The sequence below is a fragment of the Scyliorhinus canicula genome, chromosome 1 (genome assembly GCF_902713615.1).
Source record: "Scyliorhinus canicula chromosome 1, sScyCan1.1, whole genome shotgun sequence".
NCBI lineage: Eukaryota > Metazoa > Chordata > Chondrichthyes > Carcharhiniformes > Scyliorhinidae > Scyliorhinus > Scyliorhinus canicula.
In genome coordinates this window covers 257,586,627-257,601,843 of record NC_052146.1, presented here as the reverse complement: position 1 = coordinate 257,601,843, position 15,217 = coordinate 257,586,627, and positions in this window count along the sequence as shown.

Genomic DNA, 15,217 nt, shown 5'->3' with positions numbered 1-15,217 from the left:
AGGGCCTGGGTAGTGAGAGCGGGGCTTCAGCGTTGCAGCCCTGAGACTGGGACTCAGATTTGAATTCAGTAAGAAGTCTTACAACACCAGGTTAAAGTCCAACAGGTTTGTTTCCAACACGAGCTTTCGGAGCACTGCTCCTTCCTCAGCTGACTCCTTCCCACACCGGGAGACGTCGAAAAAGTTCCGTTAGGGGCCCTAAAAAGAGTCCAAAAGCCCATTCCTAGCGGGAGCTGCCGAACGTGCGACTTAGCTTCACCTGAGGAAGGAGCAGTGCTCCGAAAGCTCGTGTTGGAAACAAACCTGTTGGACTTTAACCTGGTGTTGTAAGACTTCTTACTGTGCTCACCCCAGTCCAACACCGGCATCTCCACATCCTGATTTGAATTAACATTGAATTGATTGACAGTTAATCCTGCTCCAGTCGAGTATTCATAAGACACGCTCCCTGAGTGACCAGGACAATGTTATCTGTAGCTCCCCCGTTAACGTTTACATTGGTTAGTGCCGATTGCATTAACGTGACCAACAATTTTCCTGAAAGGAAGAATTGGCCAATTCCTTGGTGTGTGGCTTGTGATCAAAATTGTGAATGAGTGAAAAGTCGCCAGGTGCATCCATCAAGTTGGCACAGCCCATGTCTGAGAGACATTTGTATTGTACTTTTTCCTGATATTTAACACCTTTCTTTTCTCTTCCACCGTATTTCTCTTCACAGCCCAGTTGACCAGAGGGCCTATTACAGAATTAAAACAAAACATGCCACGGAGAATTCACCAACCTAGAATTGATAGTGATGGTAAAACCTTCTCTGAAAAACAGAGGCCCTGCAGTTTAAGTGATCCACACCGTTTTTTTTTTGTGGAAAGGCTATAATGGAATAGTTTAATGCTGTAAGTTTAATTATCCTGGAAACTGCTCATGATTTTGTTTCTCTGAATGTAGATGAACATTTGTAGGTGATGAACTGTGCCTGGGAAGCCCCCTGCAGCAATGGGAAAGCTACTGATAGATACCGAAACAACCATACCACAAAACTATGCTCGACTTTTCATTTAACCTTGCTTGATTAGACTCTGCTGGAATGTAAATTCTTTAGGGTGTAGAAATAGAATAGAAGTTACTTGAGTGAACAAATTTCAATAGTTTGATACAAAACAAGGACACTGGACTACATAGCCATGACATTCAGTTCACTAATATGTCTAATGAGCAGCTTTGAGCTTAAGTAAATGGTGATATGGTGGCATTAAGGCAGCACTTGACCAAGTGTAGTATCAAAGAGCCATGGCAAAACTAGAGTCAATGGGAATCAGCAGGAAAACTCTCCTCTGATTGGAGTCATACCTGGCACAAAAGAAGATGGTTGTAGTTGTTGGAAGTCCGTCATCTCAGCTCCAGGTCAACACTGCAGGAGTTACTCAGGGTTGTGTCCTAGGCCCAACCATCCTCAGTTGTTTCATCAATGACCTTCCTTCCATCATTAGGCCAGAAGCGGGGATGTTCGTTGATGATCACACAATGTGCAGCACCATTCATGGCTCGTCAGATACTGAAGCAGTCCATGTCAAAATGCAGCAAGACCTGGACAATATCCAGGCTTGGGCTGACAGGTAACAAGTAACATTCATGCCGTAGAAGTGCCTGCCAGGCAATGACCATCTCCAACAAGAGAGAATCTAACCAATATTTGTTATGGTAGAAAATCCAGAGCTCAATCCCTCTCCAGTCCCCCGGATGGTGATACAGGAGCTCTATCCTCTCGCAAACCCACACAGCAGGCAGAACTCAGATTCTTTACAGCTGTTTGTTCAAGCATATGCAGGGGAGAATGCATCTTAGTCAGGCTGATGTACAAACTCCCAGATCAGTTAGAGTTCATCATTGTTATACATTTTCAACAGCTACAATTAGCAGCATATACCAATCACTAATTAACATGATTTTCTACTTTAATACAGTTAGCGATCACATTTCATGCAAGTAAGCAGTGATTGTCCTATCATGTTTACACTATGTTGTCTGTAAAGCTTCAGACACTTTGATCAGTTTATTATTCAAATGCTTTACCCAGGTGCCCTTATTTGTGAGATGAGATAAACACAAGTTCACAATTCAATCCAATTTTGTTTTCAAACACAATAAAACAGTTATCCTCCCAAATTATCCCAAATATAAAATGTCCAAATTTCTAAAACTACCCGGCTGATGAACTGGATTGAGCTGTGGGCCCAATCCTCTGAGTTCAGGTCGTCTCAGGGCCTTCATCTGTGAAGGTGGGTCTCGCATGCTTCTTCCAGCAGGGGCTGGTTTAGCACAGAGCAGGGGCTGCTTTAGCACAGGGCTAAATCGCTGGCTTTGAAAGCAGACCAAGGCAGGCCAGCAGCATGGTTCATTTCCCGTACCAGCCTCCCCGAACAGGCGCCGGAACATGGCGACTAGGGGCTTTTCACAGTAACTTCATTTTGAAGCCTACTTGTGACAATAAGCGATTTTCATTTCATTTCCATCTGTACTCTGGTCTGCTGTTGAGTCTTCTCCACTGCTTCTGCTTTGAGTCCTCGCTGGGAAGGGTCTCTGAGTGTCCTGTTCTTATCTCCCTTTTCGCTCCCTTCTAGAAGTTTCTCTGGCTCTGAGCTAATGACGTCGCTGGGCGGGGGTCGCAACACTCAATAGAGTTGCTGATTGCAACTCTGCAGGACACCAGGAACTCCCATCAGAGGTCCATCCTCAGGTACATTGTCTGTATGCATACATATCCCATATAAGATGATCTAGGTGCCAGAGAGCCTGGCCATTTTACCACAGCAGTTGCTATGACCATCAAAACTGAGTTACAATGGACAAAGCAGCATCTTATATCTTTGTCAGAAAACTCCCACCCTGCTCAGTTCCCATATGGTTTTGCAGCTGCGCCTAAAGGCCTTATAATAAAATTTTACTTAAATGTTATTATTAACCCTTACTTTCTGCTTTGAACACTCAATGGCATTACCATCACTGAATTTCCCACGACCAACACCCTGAGTGTTACCATTGACCAGAAGCTGCACTGGACTAGCCATATAAATACAATGTGCGTGATTCAACTAATTGGGAACAAAGTACCATAGTGAGCGCGTTTAGCTGTGTGTTTCCAGGAGCTCGAAGTGCTGAGAAACACATGGCGAGACAATGCTACTCACATTTTATAAAGGGCCTCAGTGGGGAATGCGCGGCGGAGGCCTCACATAGCCTCGTTTTGTACACTGAGGAGCCCCGCTCACTGGAATTCCCCAGTGTACCAAGGGATCGCGACCCCATGTTTAAATGGCATTCCGATCTGAGAGGCCCCGAAATAAACCTCGTCCCCTCCCCCATCCTGAACGTAATATGGCAAGGTCTCCAGCTCCCCCACACCCCACCCCACAGGGCACCCTCTGCCCAATCACACACATGCACAAACACCACCGTGGCAGTGGCAACCTTGCACTGCTGGTGCCACCTGGGCACCTTTGCATTGCCAGGCTGGCATCAACAGTGCCAGGACACCACCTTTCCCAAACAGCATGCAACTGGATCTTCCAATCCCTTCCCCAAGTGCCATTTAACATCTGTGGAAACCAGTGCCAAATGGGCAGACGGGAGAATCCAGCCCCAGCTGTCTACTTTAATATGCAGATTTGTCAAAAGGTGATCCTGCCCACACTTGGTAGAATTTACATTGCAATGTCTCACGAGATTACGTGAGATCTCGCAAGGCGTTGCGAGCCTGGTAGGTCCCAGGAGCAAGGTCCTCCGGCTATTATCGGCCACAAAGTTGGATCACGTCCCATGACTACAAGAGCAGGGTCGAGTCTAGAAATTACCTCCTGACCCCACAAAGACGGTCCACAATCTACAAGTCAGGAGTATGTTGGAATACTCTCCACTTCCCTTAATGAGTGCAGCTCCAACAACTCAAGAAGTTTGAAACCACCCAGGACAAAGGAGCCCGTTTGATTGACACACAATCCACAAACATTCATCCCCTCCAGCAACGATGTACATTAGCAGCAGTGTGTTCCATCCAGAAGGCGAGGGCCGCAGATAAATGGGAACACCACCGCCCAACAGTTCCCCTCCAAGTCACTCACCTGACTTGGAAATGTATCACCGTTCCTTCACTGTTGCTAGGTCAAAATCCTGGAAATCTCTTCCGAACTGCACTGTGGATGTACCTACACCACACGCACTGCAGCGGTTCAAGAAGGCAGCTCACCACCATCTTCTCAAGGGCAATTAGTGAGGGGCAACAAATGCTGGCCTCACCAGTGACGCCCGTATCCCTTGAATGAATAAAATAAATTTGACAGATTTGCATAAAGAATCTTCTGTGAGTTAGTTTGAGGCTGGAGGCGTCATTTGAGGATTAAATTCATCAGGAAGAACTGCTTGAGATGCACTAAGGAATGGATGAATTAAAAGTTCTGATCAAGAAGAGAAGATACGTCTAGGGGCAGACAGGAAAGTGGAGTTGAGACGACAGTCAGCTGCGTAATGATTTAATCGTATCACCATATTGGTTGCAGCCAATATGATTGATTAAAATCACGACAAAATGTGTGAAGGAATACTGTAATTCACGATGACTGACAAGATAGACTCGAACTGGATGATATGCGAAAAGGAAAACTGCAAGATGGAACCTGCATGATCTAAATTGCTCAATAACCAAATGGACAATTCAGTTAATCACAATGAAGAAGTCTTTTTCCCATTGAGCAGTACCCGGTACCTAGATTTAGATTCAGATACTAAATATTCTGATGCACTATTACAAATGAAAATTAAAAGCATTATGAAATGTAACTATAATATACTACAATGTTAACCCCTTAAGCTATAAATTAAAGCAATATATTTGTAAGTGTACAACTCTGTACTCCGATGCTATGAAACATAAAGGTTTGATCAAACTTTATCTTTCCATTTTCCATAATCAGTACTTTATAGGGTCCATTTCAGCTGTTAGAAAAAGACCGGAATATTAGCGTGGGGTTTCTCCTGGGAACATTAAAATATAAATGACAGTACTTTGAATTTCTATTTTATAGGCACTTACCTGAGAGCTAAGAATGTATTACTTAATAAGCGCTATCTAGCTTCATTTTTCATAAACTGGCATTCTGATATAAACCATTAATCAGATATTAAAATAAAATGGTTCACCGTTCATGATTTTGTGTGCTTTGCTAAGGGTTAGCACAGGAAATGATCCACAGAGCAACACCATGAAATACATGCAGGGGAACATGAGAGTTTGCTATGATTCATTTGGGATCTTGCTCGTGGAAAAACACTTCTTTAGATTTAGGAGAGAGAGAGTGCAGTACATTTGTGAATGAATTAAAATGTTGACAATTCTTGCAGATTGCTTGTAACAATGTACTAAACTGATGCCATGACCAAGACAGCATAACACAAATCAACAGCATCTAGTCCATTACATCTTCAGAATGGTTATCCTTGAAAAACTACCGCTTTTTTTCGCAACAGGGATAGACGGTTTTCTTTCTGAGCCTTTTTGCCAGGAAAGAGACTGCCTCATTCTGATACTTTCACTTTATATCTGTCATAAGGATTCAAGTGCATTTGAACTCATCTCTTCTGCTTTTGAATGAGGCATCATTTTATGACATTAAATAAATGTATTAATGCCCAACCTTGTTTGAATTTCATGAGTTCAGTTAGTTTGAATTGGAGTTTAAAACCTGCCCCACCAACATTATTTTGACATGCATCCATTTGATTATCTGGTTAATTGCAGAGTACAGTTATGCAGTTCCTATATGAGCAGAGAGGTGTGCCACTGATATTATCGCACTTTTAGATTGTATTCGGGTCTCATAAAGAGATTCACTGAATTGGCTTATCTGCTCAGTAAGATTGAGATGCTGGGGGCAGCACGGTAGAATTGTGGATAGCACAATCGCTTCACAGCTCCAGGGTCCCAGGTTCGATTCCGGCTTGGTTCACTGTCTGTGTGGAGTCTGCACATCCTCCCCGTGTGTGCGTGGGTTTCCTCCAGGTGCTCCGGTTTCCTCCCACAGTCCAAAGATGTGCAGGTTAGGTGGATTGGCCATGATAAATTGCCCTTAGTGTCCAAAATTGCCCTTAGTGTTGGGTGGGGTTACTGGGTTATGGGGATAGGGTGGAGTTGTTGACCTTGGGTAGGGTGCTCTTTCCAAGAGCTGGTGCAGAATCGATGGGCTGAATGGCCTCCTTCTGCACTGTAAATTCTATGATTCTATGATTCTATGATTCTGTGTTTCGTTATGCTGAGCTCCAATAAACGTGAATATCCCAACATGCTTGATATGAGTAAGTAAAATGTGCCGACTATATTAGCTGCTCCCAAAGCGGTCTCCATTACATTGCGGAGACTAAACGCAGGCAATGCAAACTGGAACACCAACGCCTCGGGCGAAATTCTCCCAAAGGGAGACAAAGTGCCGACGCCGGAGTGAAACCCGGAGTGTTTCACTCCAGCGTCAGAGGCCACTCCTCGCCCCCTATTCTCCCACCCCAGGGGGCTAGGAGCGGAGCTGCATCAGTCTCAGGCACCGGGCCATGACGCTTGCGTCAAAGCGCGCCGCCTGAATGACGTGGCCGGCGGCGCCTGAATGATGTCACCTGCGCATGCGCAGGTTGGCCGGTGCCAAACCGTGCATGCGCGGTTGCCGCCTTCCCCTCCGCTGCCCCGCAAGACATGGCGGATTGATCTTGCGGGGCGTCGGAGGGAAAAGAGTGTGCCGTTCAGAGACGCCGGCCCGACGATCGGTGGGCACCGATCGTGGGCCAGAACCCTGCTGAGCACCCCCCTGGTGCTCGATTCTCCCTCCGCCCCCCACATGCAGCGGTCACGCGCTGTTCATGCCGGCAGTGACCAGGTGTGGTTGGCGCCGGCGTGAACCAGTCGGGTTCGGCTTGCCGCTCAGCCCATCCGGGCCGGAGAATCGCCGCTCGACCGGAGCGGCAATTCTCCGAGCAGCCTGTAGCAAAACGCGACACGCCTTTTTTTGTGGGGTGGGAGAATCACGTGCGGGTGCCAGGATGGTGTGGCGTGATTCGCCCTGCACTCCCGCGATTCTCCCACCCGGCATGGGGTCGGAGAATCACGCCCCTTATGTTCCAAATAGGCATGCTACTGCCTCTGGACTCAATATTGAGTTCAACAACATTAAATGTCCCCCTCCACCTTAAACCGCAACCTCCCTCCCTCCCTTTATAGCTTGTTGTTAGTTGTTTTTCAGATCCCTGATCTGCCCCAACACAGCCCAACCCATCTCCCACATGGCCACCTGTGCCTGGCTGCTCAGTTGCACATTCTGCTATATTATGTCTTGCCACTATGAGCACTCTTTATTTCTTAATGGTACCATTTTGCACCCCTCACCCCCCTCCCTTGTTTATATCTATTACAAATTTGTTAAGTTCCCCACGGTAAGCTATTGCAGAAAATATGAAGGCATGGGATTCAGGGTGATTTAGCAGTTTGGATCAGAAATTGGCTAGCTGGAAGAAGACAAAGGGTGGTGGTGATGGGAAATGTTCAGCCTGAAGTCCAGTTACTAGTGGGGTACCACAAGGATCTGTTTTGGGGCCACTGCTATTTGTCATTTTTATAAATGACCTAGAGGAGGGCGTAGAAGAATGGGTGAGTAAATTTGCAGATGACACTAAAGTCGGTGGAGTTGTGGACAGTGTGGAAGGATGTTACAAGTTACAGAGGGACATAGATAAGATGCAGAGCTGGGCTGAGAGGTGGCAAATGGAGTTTAATGCAGAAAAGTGTGAGGTGATTCATTTTGGAAGGAATAACAGGAAGACAGAGTACTGGGCTAATGGTAAGATTCTTGGTAGTGTGGATGAGCAGAGCGATCTCGGTGTCCATGTACATAGATCCTTAAAAGTTGCCACCCAGGTTGAGAGGGTTGCTAAGAAGGCGTACGGTGTGTTAGCTTTTATTGGTAGAGGGATTGAGTTTCGGAGCCATGAGGTCATGTTGCAGCTGTACAAAACTCTGGTGCGGCCGCATTTGGAGTATTGCGCGCAATTCTGGTCGCCGCATTACAGGAAGGATGTGGAAGCATTGGAAAGGGTGCAGAGGAGATTTACCAGGATGTTGCCTGGTATGGAGGGAAGATCTTATGAGGGAAGGCTGAGGGACCTGTGGTGATGTGCATCACTATAAATACACAAGGGGTTAATGTAAATACATGTAGACTAGCTAGACACTAGAGGGAACACCAGAGACATGACATGCAGATACTCAACCAATAGATCAGTTAGATAGGACATGACCAATGGGCATTCACGATACACACAGAGGTGACACGACCACAGGAGGGCATTACACCAACCCATATATAAAGGACACCACACACATGATCTGCCTCTTTCCAGTGGAGACAGTCAGTGAGTACAGACACAGGGTTGATTCAATATCACTCCCACCACGTGGATTGTAGCAGACTGGTTTGTCAGTCTGGGTAGCTATAGTAGGATTAGCAGTGTCGAACCCGAGTAATAGAAGTGTATATAGTTTAATAAACGTGTTGAAGTTATCTCCACGTCTGAAGATCCTTTGTCAAGTGCACCACAAGGAATCCGCACCACACTTTGAGCATAACAAGACATGGTACCAGGGGTGAACTGTTTTAAATCCATATAGCCAAAACTCAGCGTACAGTGACAACCAGCAACAATACCCAGGCAAGATGTTCAAGATCCCGGTTCCGCAGCAGCTTCAGTGCCATGGCAATCTCCGTGAAAACTGGCGGGCATTCCGGCAAAGGTTTGAAATCTTCCTGGTAGCAGCCGACCTACAAGACATGGCTGATGCTGAAACAACAGAGCTTCTGCTCACCATCGCCGGTGCCAGAGCAGGAGAAAACTTTAAACAGGTCAACTTCTCAAAAAAGCAACACAGGAGCAACTTCCAGGCAATGCTGGACAAATTCGGCAAATACTGTGAGGAAAACACACTCCAACCAGCAAGAAAAGATAAGAGAAGCATCAGTACTTACCACGAGGTCGAGATCCCGGAGAAGAGAACAATTTTGATCGGCGGCCATCTTTCTAAAGGAACTGCACATGCGCAGTTGCGCGAGAATCGCACAGAATGGGAAGGTACGTTTGTGTATGCGCGAGAAGCCGTGTATGAGCAATTGCGAAAACGGCCCCCGGTAGAGGAACAGCGATTTGCGCTTGCACAAACGCTTCCTACGTCTGACGTCACATGTGTCATGACGCAGAGGCCCCGGACACAGCCATTTAAAGGGGAAATGTCCCAAATCAAAGAAAAAAACTCCTAAAGCCGTAAAACAACCCTCTTTCACCTGGAAAGACAGAACAATGCCTCAAATTGAACCCCAGTAATAGAAGTGTATATACTTTAATAAACATGTTGAAGTTATCTCCACGTCTGAACCTTCCTTTATCAAGTGCACCACAAAGAAGCTGCTTATGCCACACTTAGAGCATAACAAGACAGGACTTGAGGCTGTTTTTGTTAGAGAGAAGAAGGTTAAGAGGTGACTTAATTGAGGCATACAAGATGATCAGAGGATTAGATAGGGTGGCCAGTGAGAGTCTTTTTCCTCGGATGGTGATATCTAGCACGAGGGAACATAGATTTAAATTGAGGGGAGATAGATATAGGACAGAAGTCAGCCGTAGGTTCTTTACTCAGGTAATAGTAAGGGCGTGGAATGCCCTGCCTGCAAATGTAGTGGACTCGCCAACACTAAGGGCATTTAAATGGCCATTGGATAAACATATGGATGTTAAGGGAATAGCGTAGATGCGCTTTAGAGGGGTCTCACAGGTCGGCGCAACATCGAGGGCCGAAGGGCCTGTACTGCGCTGTAATGTTCTATGTTTTATGTTTTGTTCCGGCGATAACCTCCACCTCCCACCCCTCTGTTAAATGAACAGAAACACTTGGGAAATTCTCCATTTTCCCTAGGGTTAATGACCATTCTATATTCTTATGCCCTCGTAGCAGTTGAAATTTTATGTGAATCATTTTCGTGCCTGTAAAAAAAAGTCCTAAATTGTTACTAAGAAAAGGTAATGAATCCTATTTGCCTCTGTAGGTATAGGAAGCCGCAAGAAGAGAGACTTTTTTCAGTCATCATCAGACATTTCCTTCACCATCAGAGAAGTACAGCGTTACTCTAACATTCCGTTGGTGGTGAGGGTAGGTGCCACTAATTGCCAATAGTCGGCATCAGACGTTTGCTCCAGCCATATAAATAACCTGCCAGAGATCATTCCTGTGGTAGCCTGGCATTGACAAGGTGGAGGATCTTCATGTGAATAAATAGAGCTTATTGTTAACAAGGAATAATGATACAGAGGCCAGTGGTCTCACTGGCCTGAAGCCGCACAGAGCTACTGCTCGAGCCTTTACACCCTTACTACATGGTTCCCTGATGCATTCTGCTTGGGAAGGGACTCACCCTCTGGGGTGTTCATCTGCGGTCCCCATTGGTCCCCAGAAGGTGACCCCCCTCTGCTGTGCTGTCTTGAAGCGAGAGGCACCACAATCTACCACACTCCCCCCCCCCCCCCCCTTTTAATGAAATGAAATGAAAAAAATGAAAATCGCTTATTGTCACGAGTAGGCTTCAATGAAGTTACTGTGAAAAGCCCCTAGTCACCACATTCTGGCGCCTGTCCGGGGAGGCTGGTACGGGAATTGAACCGTGCTGCTGGCCTGCTTGGTCTGCTTTAAAAGCCAGCGATTTAGCTCAGTGAGCTAAACCAGCCCCTGTTTTTACACAATCTTCAAAATTAACCTACTCAACCCGAATTCTACACAAACATTATACACACAAGTTGAATATTTGCAAATCAGTGTAATGAGATCTTGAGGCATGCTTTTAATATAACACCTCACTCGCAGGTTTCAACTATGCACAGTTCCAATTGTAGCCTTGCATGACTCTCTTCCAAACAGGCTTGCTGCTTTCTGACTTCTGCCCTAGACTCTGCGCTGACCAAGGAATCCATACTTTGTTCTGTGGATGGTTTCGCTCTCTAATCCTCCGATGATCCTTTTCTCTGTTGAGCATCTCACTTTACAATGCATGCTGTTACCTTCATCACAATACACCACAGCCTTATGTCCTGACAGCTCATTCACAAACTCAGTCTGTCACTTGTGAAGATGATGGTTGTGGTACTCTGTTTCTGGTACTTCGGTCGTATGATAAAGTCTATTCTCATTCTAGCATTTCTGTTAGGCATCTTCCGATCGACCACTTTATCATATTAGCTCTGTGCATATCTATTAGTGTGACCATTTCACCGATCTTATTCTTGCATGTCATCTCAGTTTCCTTTGCCTACTGAATCAACCAACCTTCCTCTTGGGTATGAGGAGTTCCTTATACCATACATGGAGATGACGAGTCCTTTATACCAACATGGACATGAGGAATTATTTATACCATACATCTGCTGATCTGAGCCCATTCTAGCCCTTTGTGGAAAATTCCCAATCCACTGACATTTTCTGGCAGTCTAATGCTCTGTTACTGAACACCTCGGTGTTTTTTCTCGATTACCTGTGGCTTTCTTTCGGCCATAGTAACTTTCTCGTGCCGAAAATGATCACAGCCATTCTCTAGTCCCTTGCTCTGCTTTTGCAACACGTTCAGTTTAACTGTCTTTGAGTCTCCTTCAAGCTGAATCCAACATTCTTTCTAACAATCATTTGATAATAGCCTCTCCCTTCACTTGCTGTGCATGGTTTTGGACTATTGCCTCGTTCCTTTTGTTGAACTCTACTTCTACATTCAATATTTCTTCCTTTTTTTGTTATGTTTATTAGACAATTTTCCTGAATTGCCAACTTGTCCAAACGGTTGTTTTCTACTTTTGGGTTTGTCCGCAGCTATGTTCTTCGAGGCAACCCAAATGCTAAACAGTTTCTGCCTCTCTGCAGAATGCCCCTTTCTCAAAATCATCTGCATTTTCCAAAGAATTCCCAATAATGGCACTTCTCTGAATTTCCTATCCCGTGTCCTTTATTCCTTCTGGTGGTTGTTGCATTAATGTTGTACAACTTTGAATACATTACCTCTTTAAGACTGTCAAGGGCGGCACGGTGGCACAGTGGTTAGCATTGCTGCCTACGGCGCTGAGGACCCGGGTTCGAATCCCGGCCCTGGGTCACTGTCTGTGTGGAGTTTGCACATTCTCCCCGTGTCTGCGTGGGTTTCACCCCCACAACCCAAAGATGTGCAGGATAGGTGGATTGGCTACGCTAAATTGCCCCTTAATTGGAAAAAATAATTGGGTACTCTAAATTTTAAAAAAAAGAAAAAAAAAAAAAAAAAAAGACTGTCAAAACATTTTTCTTTCACAGCTTCTGTTTCTCTCTCTCTGTCTGTGCTTTCCTGCGCTTCAGGTATTTTGTTAGGAAACTGAAGCTCCTCCTCACGGACACTCTTTTAAAAAAAATAAACTTAGAGTCCTAATTCATTTTTTCCAATGAAGGGGCAATTTAACGTGTTCAATCCACCTACCTTGCACATCTTTGGATTGTGGGGGCGAAACCCACGCAAACACGGGGAGAATGTGCAAACTCCACACGGACAGTGACCCAGAGCCAGAATCGAACCTGGGACTTTGGCGCAGTGAGACTCCCGTGATACTACTGCGCCACCGTGCTGCCCATGGACGCTCTTCTAAACTGTTTCACTTCCCTTCGGCTTTTTTTTTAGGTGGAAACTTTCTCAAGATCTCCACAGCACTAAACTACCTAAAGAGTATCCATATTCTCCCTAGATGATGTTTTTGTCTAGATTCAGCAATCTCAAAATCCAGAGGGCTCTATTTCAAACAGTGATGCACGATCAATTGCACGAAAGACTCAGATTGGTACAACTGTGGCTTTATTACAGTCAGAAGCGTGGCCTCCTGCTGCAGCTGGCGAAATGGCTGATCAGGAGGAGGTCATGCATATTTATACGGCTCCTTGTGGGCGGTGCTAGCCGGCAGGGGCTACCGGTGAACCTATAGTGCAGGTCCTACCTTACATCCCCTAACACAGGTGCACACAGTGGATCACCACAGTCACCCCCTGTTAAAAATGAGTCCGGCGGGGGTGGCATGGAACTATATACAGATTTACAAATAATTTTAATTTGCAGAGGGGAGGGGGAAATAAATATGTCCATCTTGTAGTCTGGTTCCCGTCAGAGGTTATGTCTGTCAGGTGGTTTGACGGTTCGCTGGGAGCGACGTAGCGGTGGTGGCGATGTCGGTGCTGGCGGTGTCGGCGTTGACGATGTCCGTGCTGGTGGTGTTGGTGCTGGCCAGTAGTTAGATGACTCCGGAAGCGTGCCGAAATCTTCCTCGTCCTCTCGCGTGGGCAGGGGAAGGAGGGATGGACCTGTTGGGGCTAATGTTGGGAGCGCCGGGGGAGGGGAGGGTAGCGCGTGGGTGGGGAAGTGTGAGGGAGTGGAACCTGAGGGAGCCAGGTCCCTGAGTGAGACTGTATCCTGGCGGCCGTCGGGGAACTCCACATAGGCATACTGGGGGTTGGCGTGGAGCAAGTGTACACTGTCCACCAAGGGGTCCGCCTTGTGGAGTCGGACATGCCTACGTAGAGGTGGTACAATCGAGTGACCCCCGGGTGACAAAGGCTGTCGTGCCGGGCACGGAGTTGGTTTACTTGTGCGCTGGCACATGTACTTTGAGAGAGGGCATCTGGGGGCTCGTTGAGTTTGCCGGGGCGATACAAAATCTCGTAATTATAGGTGGAGAGCTTGATTCTCCACCGCAAGATTTTATAGTTTTTGATCTTGCCCCGCTGCGTGGTGTTAAACATGAAGGCCATGACATCTGCAAACCCCTGCCAAAATCCCATATGCTTCAGACATGTCCAGAACATGTGGACGTCCCATCTCCGAAAATCGTACTTCATTTGGTCTACTAGTCAGGCCAGATTTAATTTATGCAGCCGGTCCCATTCCTGCGCCACTTGAATGCCTAGGTACCTAAAGCTTCCCCCTACGAATCTAAATGGCAGCTCCCACAATCGCTTCTCCTGTCCCCTCGGCTGGACTGCAAACATCTCACTTTTCCCCATATTTAGCTCATACCCCGAAAACAGGCCAAGTTCCGCAAAAATCCTCTTGATTTCTTCCATCCCCTCTGTTGGGTCCGATACATACAGAAGCACGTCGTCTGCATAGAGCGAGACTCTGTGCTCCACCCCCTCCCCCCCGGACCAGCCCCTTCCAACCCCTTGAGGCTCTCTGAGCAATTGCCAATGGTTCTATAGCTAGCACAAACAACAGTGGGGAGAGGGGGCATCCCTGTCTCGTCCCCTGGTGCAGTCTAAAATAGTCCGATGTTGTCCTGTTCATCCGTACGCTTGCCACAGGAGCCTGATGCAGCAACCTGACCCAGTCAATAAAGCCCCGCCCAAATCCGAACCATCCCAGTACTTCCCACAGATAATCCCATTCTACCCGATCAAAAGCCTTTTCTGCATCCATTGCGATCACTACCTGATGCACGATCAATTGTACAAAGACTAAGGTTGGATACAACTATGGCTCTATTGCAGTAAGATGTGTGGCCTCCCACAGCAGCTGGCAAAATGGCTGCTGAGTAGAGGACACGCTCCTCCTACTGGGTGGAACCAGCAGGCAGGGGATACCGGTGAACCTATAGAACAGATCCTACCTTACATCAGCTAATAAAGGTGTAACAGTGGTTTACCACATTCACCCCCTGTTAAAAATGAGTCCGGAGGGGGTGGTGGAGAACTATATACAGTAATGAATTTATGTACAGTGTTTTATCAGGGAAAAGGAAAAAAAAAGGTCCTTTGAAAGCCCGGTGCCAGTTAGAAATTCAACCGGTCTGGTGCCTTGATGTTCCGCTGGGAGCGACGTAGCAGTGACGGCGATGTCCATGCTGGCGATGTCGATGCTGGCCTGATGTTGGATGACTCCGGGAGTGTGCCGAAATCCTCCTTCTTCCTCTGGCGTGGGCAGGGGTAGGATGGATGGTCCTGGTGGGGTTAATGTTGGGAGTGCCGGGGGAGGTGAGGGTGACGCCGGGCCAGAGAAGTGTGTATGGGTGGAACCTGCTGGTGCCAGGTCCCTGAGAGAGACAGTATCTTGGCGGCCGTCGGGGTATGCCACGTAGGCATACTGGGGGTTGGCAT